A 13,938-nucleotide genomic window follows, 5' to 3' on the forward strand; every position below is an offset into this window, starting at 1 on the left:
ATGGGCTGAGGTGCTGTGACATCACTGGATATGTCCCTTGGCTGAGGTGTTATGGCTTCACTAACTCTGCCCTGGGCTGAGGTGCTGTGACATCACTGGATGTGCCCCTTGTCTGAGGTAGTATGACATCACTCACCCTGTCCTTGGGCTGAGATGCTATTGCTAGGATATGGTGCGCTCTGTGTCTGTCTCCTTCTACACAGCAGTCTATGGGCACATCCCCTAGTGTTAATTCCCTAGTGCCAAGAGTCACTCGAAGGCGGAGCTATGTGATGTAATCCCAGCTCCTCCATCTTAGAGTGAGTGAGAGAGACTGAGTCCTGGTGTGTGCAAGCGTGCAGAGCTGAGACCAGGGTGGATCTCAGCTACAGAGACTCACAGTGTTCCATTGCATGTATTGCGGAACCGGAGCTGACGCTGAGCAAGTAACTGCAGCGTGAGTCAGACTGCACGGCTGTGTAGTCCTCCGTCTTTCACCACTGGTGACAACTCCTGATAAGTACTGCTACCATCGCTGTTACCTCGTACTACGGGCGCTCTTCAAGCCGTCGTAAGGGGCTATGCCCCCTTAACCTTTGCATGCCCTTGTGACATGCAATATGTTTATTATATGGAGTATTACCTCCAATCATAATTGTGTGAGTGGTTAAATATTGCATGGACAAAGTGCTTGCAATGGTTAAGGGGTCGTAGCCCCTTGCAACGGCATGAACAGCGCACGCAGGGCCTGATGAATCACGTAGTAGGTGCTGTGGTTGGGGGAATGGCGGGTGCGGGCAAGATACGGATGGAGAGTGGACCGTGGGTGCCGCGAGTGGCGGTTGCAGGGGAGCCGCGGGTGGGGGAGGGCGGGTCCGTGGGTGCCGCAGGTGTGGGAGGAGCAGGTGTGTGGGTGCCGGAGGTGGGGGTCCGGAGCCACTGCGGGTGGAAGAGGAGTGGTTGCGGGGTTGCCGCAGTTGGTGGTGCCGTGGGTGGGGGAGGGGTGGGTGCAGGGGTTCTGCGGGTGGGGGAGGGGGTTCAGAGCCACCGCGGGTGGTGGAGGGGGGCGTGGGGGTGCCACGGATGGTGCCCGGAGGTACTGCGAGTACTGGGGTGCTGTGACATTACTGACCCAGCCTATGGGCTAAAGTGCTGTGACATCACTGACCATGCCCCTATCTAAATCAACCAATACACACTGTACTTTTTTTAAAATAGAAATCTGCCAAGAAGTGGTTGAAATCCTACAAAATTCGAATACATGTGAAATTTACATTATGCGGCACACCAAGCAGTTGCATAGCATGCACCATAAAGTATTTTTCACATGTAGTCAAGACTTGCATAGTCCTGTCACATCCATTTCTTTGCTGGTCCTGAGTCATATTATGCACCCCCCCCCCCCCCCATTTCAATGCAAAAAAAAATAGCAAGTAACTGTGCCCCTTGGCAGTACTATGTTGCACTGCAGGTGGGGCAGATGCAATGGCGTAATTAGACATTTTAGCGCTGTGTGCAAGAAACATCATCGCCCCCCCCCCCCCTCTATATACAAAACAGGGTCAGTGCGCGCCAAAAATATAGGGGCATGGCTTCATGGGGAAGGGGTGTGGACACAAAATAATACCAATACATATTACGCTGTACAGTAGTCTCCATTATTCAAATTACATCACACAGTAGCGTCACTTACACACATTACGCTAGGTAGAGCGCCTGTCACACATTACGCCAGGGAGAGCCCCATTTTTCACATTACTCCGGGTAGAGTCCCCTTTTACACATTACGGCAGCACAGTCACCCTTTTTACACATTACGGCAGGCAGAGTCCCTTTTTTACACATTACGGCAGCACGGTCACCATTTTTACAGATTACGGCAACACAGTCACCCTTTTTACACATTACGGCAACACTGTCACCCCTTTTACACATTATGGCAGCACAGTCACCCTTTTTACACATTACAGCAGCACAGTCACCCTTTTTACACATTACAGCAGCACAGTCACCCTTTTTACACATCACGGCAGCACAGTCACCCTTTTTACACATTACGGCAGCACAGTCACCCTTTTTACACATTATGGCAGCACAGTCACCCTTTTTACACATTATGGCAACACAGTCACCCTTTTTACACATTACGGCAACACTGTCACCCTTTTTACACATTACGGCAGCACAGTCACCCTTTTTACACATTATGGCAGCACAGTCACCCTTTTTACACATTATGGCAGCACAGTCACCCTTTTTACACATTACAGCAGCACAGTCACCCTTTTTACACATTACGGCAGCACAGTCACCCTTTTTTTTTACACATTAGGCAGCAGAGTACATGGGATCATCAATTACACTGTGTCCCAGGCCTCACCTTCCTTCTTGTGTGTGATGAGCGTTACCACAGGCAGACCCATAGCGCTGGAGCAGCAGCAACAGCAGCAGCCGCCTCTCCCTCCACCTCCGGCTCCGCGCTCATCCCTGGACCGGGTCTTCTCCTCCTATCACAGCAATGGCCGCGCAGGCTGTAAATCTGGCCCTGCTGTGGAGAGATCACGTGACCGTGGCTGCAGCCGGCAGTCACGGTCAGGTAGCAGCCGCGGCTATAGCTGCGTAAAACACTAGATCACCAGGGCTGTCCAAGGAGCGGAGGAGGAGACTTTACATTGCAACGGAGCAGCCGGGAATGACGCATGGCACCCTGCTCAGTATGTCACTGCCACACTCCCAGGGTAGGGCGGCTAGTCGTCGACAAGGCGCATGTGATGCGCTCCTGTCACAAGTGCGCTGTGTGCAAAGCACACAGCGCTCACACATAGTTACGGCCCTGGGCAGATGTAACATATGCACAAATTTACACTTGAAAGGTGCGTGTCCAAACTCATATTTAAATTGCAGTATATTATGTAATTTTTTATATTACTCCTTGCATTGCAACATGTGCCCGCAGGCAGACAAGGGGGAAGGAGAGCTGGGGGGGAAGGAGGAAGGGGGGCTGTGGGGGTGAAAAGATGCTGATGCTCTACAATGGCAGGAGATGTTACTCAGTTGCTCCAGGAGGCTTGTGGTAAATGTATTTAATGTTACACTGTGCATGCATTCAGGTGGCCCGTTCACAACCTCCAGCCCATACACAATGAATGATCAGTGGCTGAAGTACTGAGGGCTGATTACAGTGCCTCTTCAGTGGAGCCTAACAATACACTGTATCACCACCTTTTGTTCTTTTTATCATTCTTTTATTCTTACACATTTTTTCATAAAGAAGAAATCAATTACATTGTAAAAAATTAAGTGTCTGAAGACTTGTTAAGGGCATACATGCTACAATACTGTACATCTTTTATTAATGTATAACTTTAAGGCAAGTGAGTACGGGTACCATGTTTCATAGGGTTACTGTACACAATTACATTACAAATTGAAGCATGTTGCTGATTACATGAATATTCGTGATGAAGTTAAAATCCAGAAGGACGGATTCCCAGTGGTCGATATACTGATGTCGGAATCACGAAGGATGCCCTAATCCCGGCATCTAAATCCCAACGGATGTCGGAATTCTGGCGTCAAAATACCTACAGCCAGAATCCTGATCGTTCTTCCAGTGGGATGCGCTGGCAACCTGCTGTGCGGGGGGGAGGTTAGGTTTAGGCATTAGAAGGGGGGTTAGGGCGCAGGGACAGGAAAGGTCTGGTTAGGTATTGGGGAGGGAGGGATAGGTTTAGGCACTTAGAAGGGGAGGGTAGGGTTAGGCACCAAGCGGGGAGGGTTAGGTTTAAGCAGCAGGAAAAGGGAGGGTTAGGGTTTGACACCACCCGGGAGGGTTAGGGCTAGGCACTCCCGGGAAGGGTTATGTTTAGGCACCCACAAGGGAGGGTTAGGATAGGGGGCAGGGGAGGGTTAGAGTACTGTCCAGGAGGCTGTTGGGATGCTGCTGTTTGTATTTTGACCGCCGGCATCCCGTACATCTGGATATCATACTGAATCTGAATATTCAACTGGATGTTGCATTTACCGTAACTCGGTTTCAGGTTTATTAGCAAAGCAAAAAAGCACACAACTAGGCAAAACTAATGGAGGTGGTTCATGTGCAGAGAGATTTAGATTTTGGTGGGTTATATTTTCTCTGTGCAGGGTAAATATGGGCTGCTTTTGCATGTATCCTACAAATACTAGTGATGAGCGGGTTCGGTTTCTCGGAAACCGAACCCCCCCGAACTTCACGCTTTTTACACGGGTCCGAGGCAGACTCGGATCTTCCCGCCTTGCTCGGTTAACCCGAGCGCGCCCGAACGTCATCATCCCGCTGTCGGATTCTCGCGAGGCTCGGATTCTATCGCGAGACTCGGATTCTATATAAGGAGCCGCGCGTCGCCGCCATTTTCACACGTGCATTGAGATAGATAGGGAGAGGACGTGGCTGGCGTCCTCTCCGTTTAGAGTAGACTAGAGAGTAGTAGAGACACTTGATTTACTAATTTTGGGGAGCATATTAGGAGTACTACTTGCTGATAGTGTGACCAGTGACCACCAGTTTAATTAATCCGTTCTCTGCCTGAAAAAAAACGATACACAGTGTGACACAGTCACATACCATATCTGTGCTCAGCCTCAGTGTGCTGCATCATCTATGTAATACTGTATATCTGACTGTGCTGAGTGCTCACTGCTCACACAGCTTAATTGTGGGGGAGACTGGGGAGCAGTTATAGCAGGAGTACATATTTTAACAGTGCACACTTTTGCTGCCAGAGTGCCACTGCCAGTGTGACTGACCAGTGACCACTGACCACCAGTATATTGTGATTGTCTGCCTGAAAAAGTTAAACACTCGTCGTGTGGTGTTTTTATTCTATAAACGCATTCTGCTGACAGTGTCCAGCAGGTCCGTCATTATATAATATATACCTGTCCGGCTGCAGTAGTGATATATATATATTTTTTATATCATTATCATCCAGTCTATATTAGCACTGCAGCAGACGCAGTACGGTAGTCCACGGCTGTAGCTACCTCTGTGTCGGCAGTCGCTCGTCCATCCATAATTGTATACCACCTACCCGTGGTGTTTTTTTTTTTTTCTATCTTCTTGATACTAGTAGCTTACTTTAGGAGTCTGCAGTGCTGAGCTGACAGTGTCCAGCAGGTCCGTCATTATATAATATATACCTGTCCGGCTGCAGTAGTGATATATATATATTTTTTATATCATTATCATCCAGTCTATATTAGCAGCAGACGCAGTACGGTAGTCCACGGCTGTAGCTACCTCTGTGTCGGCAGTCGCTCGTCCATCCATAATTGTATACCACCTACCCGTGGTGTTTTTTTTTTTTTCTATCTTCTTGATACTAGTAGCTTACTTTAGGAGTCTGCAGTGCTGAGCTGACAGTGTCCAGCAGGTCCGTCATTATATAATATATACCTGTCCGGCTGCAGTAGTGATATATATATATTTTATATCTCATTATCATCCAGTCTATATTAGCAGCAGACGCAGTATGGTAGTCCACGGCTGTAGCTACCTCTGTGTCGGCAGTCGCTCGTCCATCCATAATTGTATACCACCTACCCGTGGTGTTTTTTTTTTTCTATCTTCTTGATACTAGTAGCTTACTTTAGGAGTCTGCAGTGCTGAGCTGACAGTGTCCAGCAGGTCCGTCATTATATAATATATACCTGTCCGGCTGCAGTAGTGATATATATATATTTTTTATATCATTATCATCCAGTCTATATTAGCAGCAGACGCAGTACGGTAGTCCACGGCTGTAGCTACCTCTGTGTCGGCAGTCGCTCGTCCATCCATAATTGTATACCACCTATCTGTGGTGTTTTTTTTTTTCTATCTTCTTGATACTACTAGTAGCTTACTTTAGGAGTCTGCAGTGCTGAGCTGACAGTGTCCAGCAGGTCCGTCATTATATAATATATACCTGTCCGGCTGCAGTGGTGATATATATATTTTATATCTCATTATCATCCAGTCTATATTAGCAGCAGACGCAGTACGGTAGTCCACGGCTGTAGCTACCTCTGTGTCGGCAGTCGCTCGTCCATCCATAATTGTATACCACCTACCCGTGGTGTTTTTTTTTTTTTCTATCTTCTTGATACTAGTAGCTTACTTTAGGAGTCTGCAGTGCTGAGCTGACAGTGTCCAGCAGGTCCGTCATTATATAATATATACCTGTCCGGCTGCAGTAGTGATATATATATTTTTTATATCATTATCATCCAGTCTATATTAGCAGCAGACGCAGTACGGTAGTCCACGGCTGTAGCTACCTCTGTGTCGGCAGTCGCTCGTCCATCCATAATTGTATACCACCTACCTGTGGTGTTTTTTTTTTTTATATCTTCTTGATACTAGTAGCTTACTTTAGGAGTCTGCAGTGCTGACAGTGTCCAGCAGGTCCGTCATTATATAATATATACCTGTCCGGCTGCAGTAGTGATATATATATATTTTTTATATCATTATCATCCAGTCTATATTAGCAGCAGACGCAGTACGGTAGTCCACGGCTGTAGCTACCTCTGTGTCGGCAGTCGCTCGTCCATCCATAAGTATACTAGTATCCATCCATCTCCATTGTTTACCTGAGGTGCCTTTTAGTTGTGCCTATTAAAATATGGAGAACAAAAATGTTGAGGTTCCAAAAATAGGGAAAGATCAAGATCGACTTCCACCTCGTGCTGAAGCTGCTGCCACTAGTCATGGCCGAGACGATGAAATGCCAGCAACGTCGTCTGCCAAGGCCGATGCCCAATGTCATAGTACAGAGCATGTAAAATCCAAAACACCAAATATCAGTAAAAAAAGGACTCAAAAATCTAAAATAAAATTGTCAGAGGAGAAGCGTAAACTTGCCAATATGCCATTTACCACACGGAGTGGCAAGGAACGGCTGAGGCCCTGGCCTATGTTCATGGCTAGTGGTTCAGCTTCACATGAGGATGGAAGCACTCAGCCTCTCGCTAGAAAAATGAAAAGACTCAAGCTGGCAAAAGCACAGCAAAGAACTGTGCGTTTTTCGAAATCACAAATCCACAAGGAGAGTCCAATTGTGTCGTTTGCGATGCCTGACCTTCCCAACACTGGACGTGAAGAGCATGCGCCTTCCATCATTTGCACGCCCCCTGCAAGTGCTGGAAGGAGCACCCGCAGTCCAGTTCCTGATAGTCAGATTGAAGATGTCAGTGTTGAAGTACACCAGGATGAGGAGGATATGGGTGTTGCTGGCGCTGGGGAGGAAATTGACCAGGAGGATTCTGATGGTGAGGTGGTTTGTTTAAGTCAGGCACCCGGGGAGACACCTGTTGTCCGTGGGAGGAATAGGGCCATTGACATGCCAGGTGAAAATACCAAAAAAATCAGCTCTTCGGTGTGGAAGTATTTCAACAGAAATGCGGACAACATTTGTCAAGCCGTGTGTTGCCTTTGTCAAGCTGTAATAAGTAGGGGTAAGGACGTTAACCACCTCGGAACATCCTCCCTTATACGTCACCTGCAGCGCATTCATTATAAGTCAGTGACAAGTTCAAAAACTTTGGGCGACAGCGGAAGCAGTCCACTGACCAGTAAATCCCTTCCTCTTGTAACCAAGCTCACGCAAACCACCCCACCAACTCCCTCAGTGTCAATTTCCTCCTTCCCCAGGAATGCCAATAGTCCTGCAGGCCATTTCACTGGCAATTCTGACGAGTCCTCTCCTGCCTGGGATTCCTCCGATGCATCCTTGCGTGTAACGCCTACTGCTGCTGGCGCTGCTGTTGTTGCTGCTGGGAGTCGATGGTCATCCCAGAGGGGAAGTCGTACTCGTAAGACCACTTTTACTACTTCCACCAAGCAATTGACTGTCCAACAGTCCTTTGCGAGGAAGATGAAATATCACAGCAGTCATCCTGCTGCAAAGCGGATAACTGAGGCCTTGGCATCCTGGGCGGTGAGAAGCGTGGTTCCGGTATCCATCATTACTGCAGAGCCAACTAGAGACTTGTTGGAGGTACTGTGTCCCCGGTACCAAATACCATCTAGGTTCCATTTCTCTAGGCAGGCGATACCGAAAATGTACACAGACCTCAGAAAAAGACTCACCAGTGTCCTAAAAAATGCAGTTGTACCCAATGTCCACTTAACCACGGACATGTGGACAAGTGGAGCAGGGCAGGCTCAGGACTATATGACTGTGACAGCCCACTGGGTAGATGTATGGACTCCCGCCGCAAGAACAGCAGCGGCGGCACCAGTAGCAGCATCTCGCAAACGCCAACTCTTTCCTAGGCAGGCTACGCTTTGTATCACCGCTTTCCAGAATACGCACACAGCTAAAAACCTCTTACGGCAACTGAGGAAGATCACCGCAGAATGGCTTACCCCAATTGGACTCTCCTGTGGATTTGTGGCATCGGACAACGCCAGCAATATTGTGTGTGCATTAAATCTGGGCAAATTCCAGCACGTCCCATGCTTTGCACATACCTTGAATTTGGTGGTGCAGAATTATTTAAAAAACGAGAGGGGCGTGCAAGAGATGCTGTCGGTGGCCAGAAGAATTGCGGGACACTTTCGGCGTACAGGCACCACGTACAGAAGACTGGAGCACCACCAAAAACGCCTGAACCTGCCCTGCCATCATCTGAAGCAAGAAGTGGTAACGAGGTGGAATTCAACCCTCTATATGCTTCAGAGGTTGGAGGAGCAGCAAAAGGCCATTCAAGCCTATACAACTGAGCACGATATAGGAGGTGGAATGCACCTGTCTCAAGCGCAGTGGAGAATGATTTCAGCGTTGTGCAAGGTTCTGCAACCTTTTGAACTTGCCACACGTGAAGTCAGTTCAGACACTGCCAGCCTGAGTCAGGTCATTCCCCTCATCAGGCTTTTGCAGAAGAAGCTTGAGACATTGAAGGAGGAGCTAACACAGAGCGATTCCGCTAGGCATGTGGGACTTGTGGATGGAGCCCTTAATTCGCTTAACAAGGATTCACGGGTGGTCAATCTGTTGAAATCAGAGCACTACATTTTGGCCACCGTGCTCGATCCTAGATTTAAAACCTACCTTGGATCTCTCTTTCCGGCAGACACAAGTCTGCTGGGGTTCAAAGAACTGCTGGTGACAAAATTGTCAAGTCAAGCGGAACGCGACCTGTCAACATCTCCTCCTTCACATTCTCCCGCAACTGGGGGTGCGAAGAAAAGGCTCAGAATTCCGAGCCCACCCACTGGCGGTGATGCAGGGCAGTCTGCTGATGCTGACATCTGGTCCGGACTGAAGGACCTGACAACGATTACGGACATGTCGTCTACTGTCACTGCATATGATTCTCTCCCCATTGAAAGAATGGTGGAGGATTATATGAGTGACCGCATCCAAGTAGGCACGTCAGACAGTCCGTACTTATACTGGCAGGAAAAAGAGGCAATTTGGAGGCCCTTGCACAAACTGGCTTTATTCTACCTAAGTTGCCCTCCCACAAGTGTGTACTCCGAAAGAGTGTTTAGTGCCGCCGCTCACCTTGTCAGCAATCGGCGTACGAGGTTACATCCAGAAAATGTGGAGAAGATGATGTTCATTAAAATGAATTATAATCAATTCCTCCGTGGAGACATTGACCAGCAGCAATTGCCTCCACAAAGTACACAGGGAGCTGAGATGGTGGATTCCAGTGGGGACGAATTGATAATCTGTGAGGAGGGGGATGTACACGGTGATATATCGGAGGATGATGATGAGGTGGACATCTTGCCTCTGTAGAGCCAGTTTGTGCAAGGAGAGATTAATTGCTTCTTTTTTGGTGGGGGTCCAAACCAACCCGTCATTTCAGTCACAGTCGTGTGGCAGACCCTGTCACTGAAATGATGGGTTGGTTAAAGTGTGCATGTCCTGTTTATACAACATAAGGGTGGGTGGGAGGGCCCAAGGACAATTCCATCTTGCACCTCTTTTTTCTTTCATTTTTCTTTGCGTCATGTGCTGTTTGGGGGGTGTTTTTTGGAAGGGCCATCCTGCGTGACACTGCAGTGCCACTCCTAGATGGGCCAGGTGTTTGTGTCGGCCACTAGGGTCGCTTAGCTTACTCACACAGCTACCTCATTGCGCCTCTTTTTTTCTTTGCGTCATGTGCTGTTTGGGGAGTGTTTTTTGGAAGGGCCATCCTGCGTGACACTGCAGTGCCACTCCTAGATGGGCCAGGTGTTTGTGTCGGCCACTAGGGTCGCTTAGCTTACTCACACAGCTACCTCATTGCGCCTCTTTTTTTCTTTGCGTCATGTGCTGTTTGGGGAGTGTTTTTTGGAAGGGCCATCCTGCGTGACACTGCAGTGCCACTCCTAGATGGGCCAGGTGTTTGTGTCGGCCACTAGGGTCGCTTAGCTTACTCACACAGCTACCTCATTGCGCCTCTTTTTTTCTTTGCGTCATGTGCTGTTTGGGGAGTGTTTTTTGGAAGGGCCATCCTGCGTGACACTGCAGTGCCACTCCTAGATGGGCCTGGTGTTTGTGTCGGCCACTTGGGTCGCTTAGCTTAGCCATCCAGCGACCTCGGTGCAAATTTTAGGACTAAAAATAATATTGTGAGGTGTGAGGTGTTCAGAATAGACTGAAAATGAGTGGAAATTATGGTTATTGAGGTTAATAATACTTTGGGATCAAAATGACCCCCAAATTCTATGATTTAAGCTGTTTTTTAGGGTTTTTTGAAAAAAACACCCGAATCCAAAACACACCCGAATCCGACAAAAAAAATTCGGTGAGGTTTTGCCAAAACGCGTTCGAACCAAAAACACGGCCGCGGAACCGAACCCAAAACCAAAACACAAAGGCCCTCATTCCGAGTTGTTCGCTCGGTATTTTTCATCGCATCGCAGTGAAAATCCGCTTAGTACGCATGCGCAATGTTCGCACTGCGACTGCGCCAAGTAACTTTACTATGAAGAAAGTATTTTTACTCACGGCTTTTTCATCGCTCCGGCGATCGTAATGTGATTGACAGGAAATGGGTGTTACCGGGCGGAAACACGGCGTTTCAGGGGCGTGTGGCTGAAAACGCTACCGTTTCCGGAAAAAACGCAGGAGTGGCCGGAGAAACGGTGGGAGTGCCTGGGCGAACGCTGGGTGTGTTTGTGACGTCAACCAGGAACGACAAGCACTGAACTGATCGCACAGGCAGAGTAAGTCTGGAGCTACTCTGAAACTGCTAAGTAGTTAGTAATCGCAATATTGCGAATACATCGGTCGCAATTTTAAGAAGCTAAGATTCACTCCCAGTAGGCGGCGGCTTAGCGTGTGTAACTCTGCTAAATTCGCCTTGCGACCGATCAACTCGGAATGAGGGCCAAAACCCGAAAAATGTCCGGTGCACATCACTAACAAATACTGGACAGCTTTATTTTTACACTGCAATATAGATTTCAGTTTGAACACACCCCACCCAAATCTAACCCTCTCTACACATGTTACATCTGTATAATGCCCACATGAACCCTCGGGTTCATATATGTATGTGTGAAAATCTGGCTCTGATAAGATCCAGTGCCTCCCCAGCCATTTACCTCAACGCACCTCACTGATCCCACCCCCACCCCCTCCCCCAAATAATGAGTGTAAGGAGAATGAGCCACATCCTATTATCCCTACTGAATGGGAATCAGTATGATATGCTGGCTGACGGGATCCCGGTGTTCATAATACCGATGCCAGGATCCCGTTGAGGAGAACCCCAACCCCCTAACCCTCCTGTCACAACTGAGGGCCTGAGCTGACGGGAGGCAGCCTCAGTTGTAGGGGCTGAGATGTAACGGAACCTGGGAGGTTGTATCAGACCCCTAGACATGTAAGTAACATGTAGAATAACTGCCCGAAGGCGTGACCACGACAACCAGGATAAAAGTCAATGATGTTTATTATGACATACTCCGTAACACAGCAGCAAATAAGAAAACATAAAACTCAGCAGGGAAATAATACAGTTCCTGGGTACTACAGGGTGGCAAGGGCCACAGGGCTCTGGTAGTATGAGATAGTTCTTATAATCTTCTAGTTGGAAAGTCCTTACCAGGCCCGACTGTAGCAATGGAGATAGCCCAGGATCGTACCAGCTGGTGTTCCAGGAAGAGCTGGGCTGCTGTGGATAAAACGGCTGCTGTGGATACTGGCTGGAACCAGACTGATGTTGGCACGGAGTGGATACTGGCTGGAACCAGTTAAATAATAAATGTAGCTTGAGAGCGATGAAATATGAAAGTGATGTTTGGAGCTTGAGAGCGGTGAAATAATAATGCCGGTGATAAATGGTAATCTGTAGAAAAGGGTACCGGCACTTTAAGAAGAGCTGATCTCTGCTGGAAACTGATTGCTGTAAGCAGGTGGATCTATGGCTGGAAGCAGATGAATCCAAGAGGATAGGAGAGTCAGGCTACACCGCAGGTGGAATGCTGGTGCGGGTCTCTTTAGTGGAGGTTTGGAGATAGGAACTGGAACCTGGAAAACAACCACAGGAGAGAGACAAACTGGAACTAGGTTTGACAACCAAAGCACTGACGCCTTCCTTGCTCAGGCACAGATTACTTATACCTGCAGCAAGGAAGGGATTGGCTAGGCAATTATGCAGATTAACATTGCAAACAGCAGATTGGTGGAAATGAACAGATGACAGAATCCAAGATGGCTGCGCCCATGCAGACACTTGGAGGGAAGTTTGGTTTGTAATCCATGTGGGAATTAAAACAGTAATGGCGGCGCCGGCCACAGGAGACAGGAGACGCCAGACTGATAAGTGCACATTTAACCACGCGGGCACAGCGGAGGCCGCGGGAGACGCCATTCCGGATGTAACAGGCATTGCGGTGACCGCGTCTCAGAGTGACAGGAGAGGAGGCAGGAATGTGGACATCAGTATAACAGATGGGATCCGGTCCTGGAACGCTGAGCCAGCCTTAGGAGGCATCTGAAGGGTAAGTAATGGCGTCCAGATACCCGGATCGTGACAGCACCCCCCCCCCCCCTTTAGGAGTGGCCCCAGGACACTTCTTTGGCTTTTGAGGAAACTTGGAATGGAATCTCCGGACCAAGGCAGGAGCATGGACATCAGAAGCATTGGTCCATGAGCGTTCCTCAGGGCCGTAACCCTTCCAGTCAATAAGATACTGTAGTTGACCGTAACGGTGACGTGAGTCCAGGATCTTGGCCACTTCATACTCAACGCCTCGTTGAGTTTGGACTTTCGGAGTTGGAGGAAGTGAGGAATGAAACCGATTCAGGATCAGCGGTTTCAACAGGGAAACATGGAATGTCCTGGGTATTTTTAAGAAGGGAGGTAACTGAAGTCTGTAAGCAACAGGATTGATGACTTGCTCAATTTTGAAAGGACCAATGTAGCGAGGTGCAAACTTCATACTGGGAACTCTTAACCTCAAATTCTTCGTGGATAACCATACCCGATCACCCACCTTGAGAGCAGGAACCGCTCTACGCTTCTTGTCCGCAAACTTCTTATACCTGAACGATGCCTTGAGCAGAGCTGCTCGTACACTCTTCCAGTTGTTTGCAAACTGATGCAAGGTGATATCCACTGCTGGAACAGAAGTTGCTGGGAGCGGTTGGAATTCAGGGACTTTAGGGTGGAATCCAAAGTTGGTGAAGAATGGTGTTGAAGAAGATGAGGAATGATACTGATTGTTATGACAGAACTCGGCCCAGGGAAGTAATTGAACCCAGTCATCTTGAGAGGAAGACACATAGATGCGGAGGAAGGCCTCCAAGTCCTGATTCACCCTCTCAGTTTGACCATTGGTCTGAGGATGGTAAGCCGTGGAAAACTTTAGCTTGACTTGGAGGACTTGACATAAACTTCGCCAGAATTTGGCTGTGAATTGAACTCCTCGATCTGAGATAATTTCTTCAGGCAGACCGTGGAGTCGGAAGATCTCTTGTATGAACACTTGAG

The 13,938-nt window shown here is 48.4% G+C and overlaps 1 protein-coding gene across 1 annotated transcript in view; it reads left to right on the forward strand.

Moving 5' to 3' along the window:
- Positions 1 to 13,938, forward strand: part of NKAIN3 (sodium/potassium transporting ATPase interacting 3) — a 1,038,088-nt gene that overhangs the window by 977,469 nt on the left and 46,681 nt on the right. The window lies entirely within an intron of this gene.

Source organism: Pseudophryne corroboree, chromosome 5 (genome assembly GCF_028390025.1).
Source record: "Pseudophryne corroboree isolate aPseCor3 chromosome 5, aPseCor3.hap2, whole genome shotgun sequence".
Lineage (NCBI taxonomy): Eukaryota > Metazoa > Chordata > Amphibia > Anura > Myobatrachidae > Pseudophryne > Pseudophryne corroboree.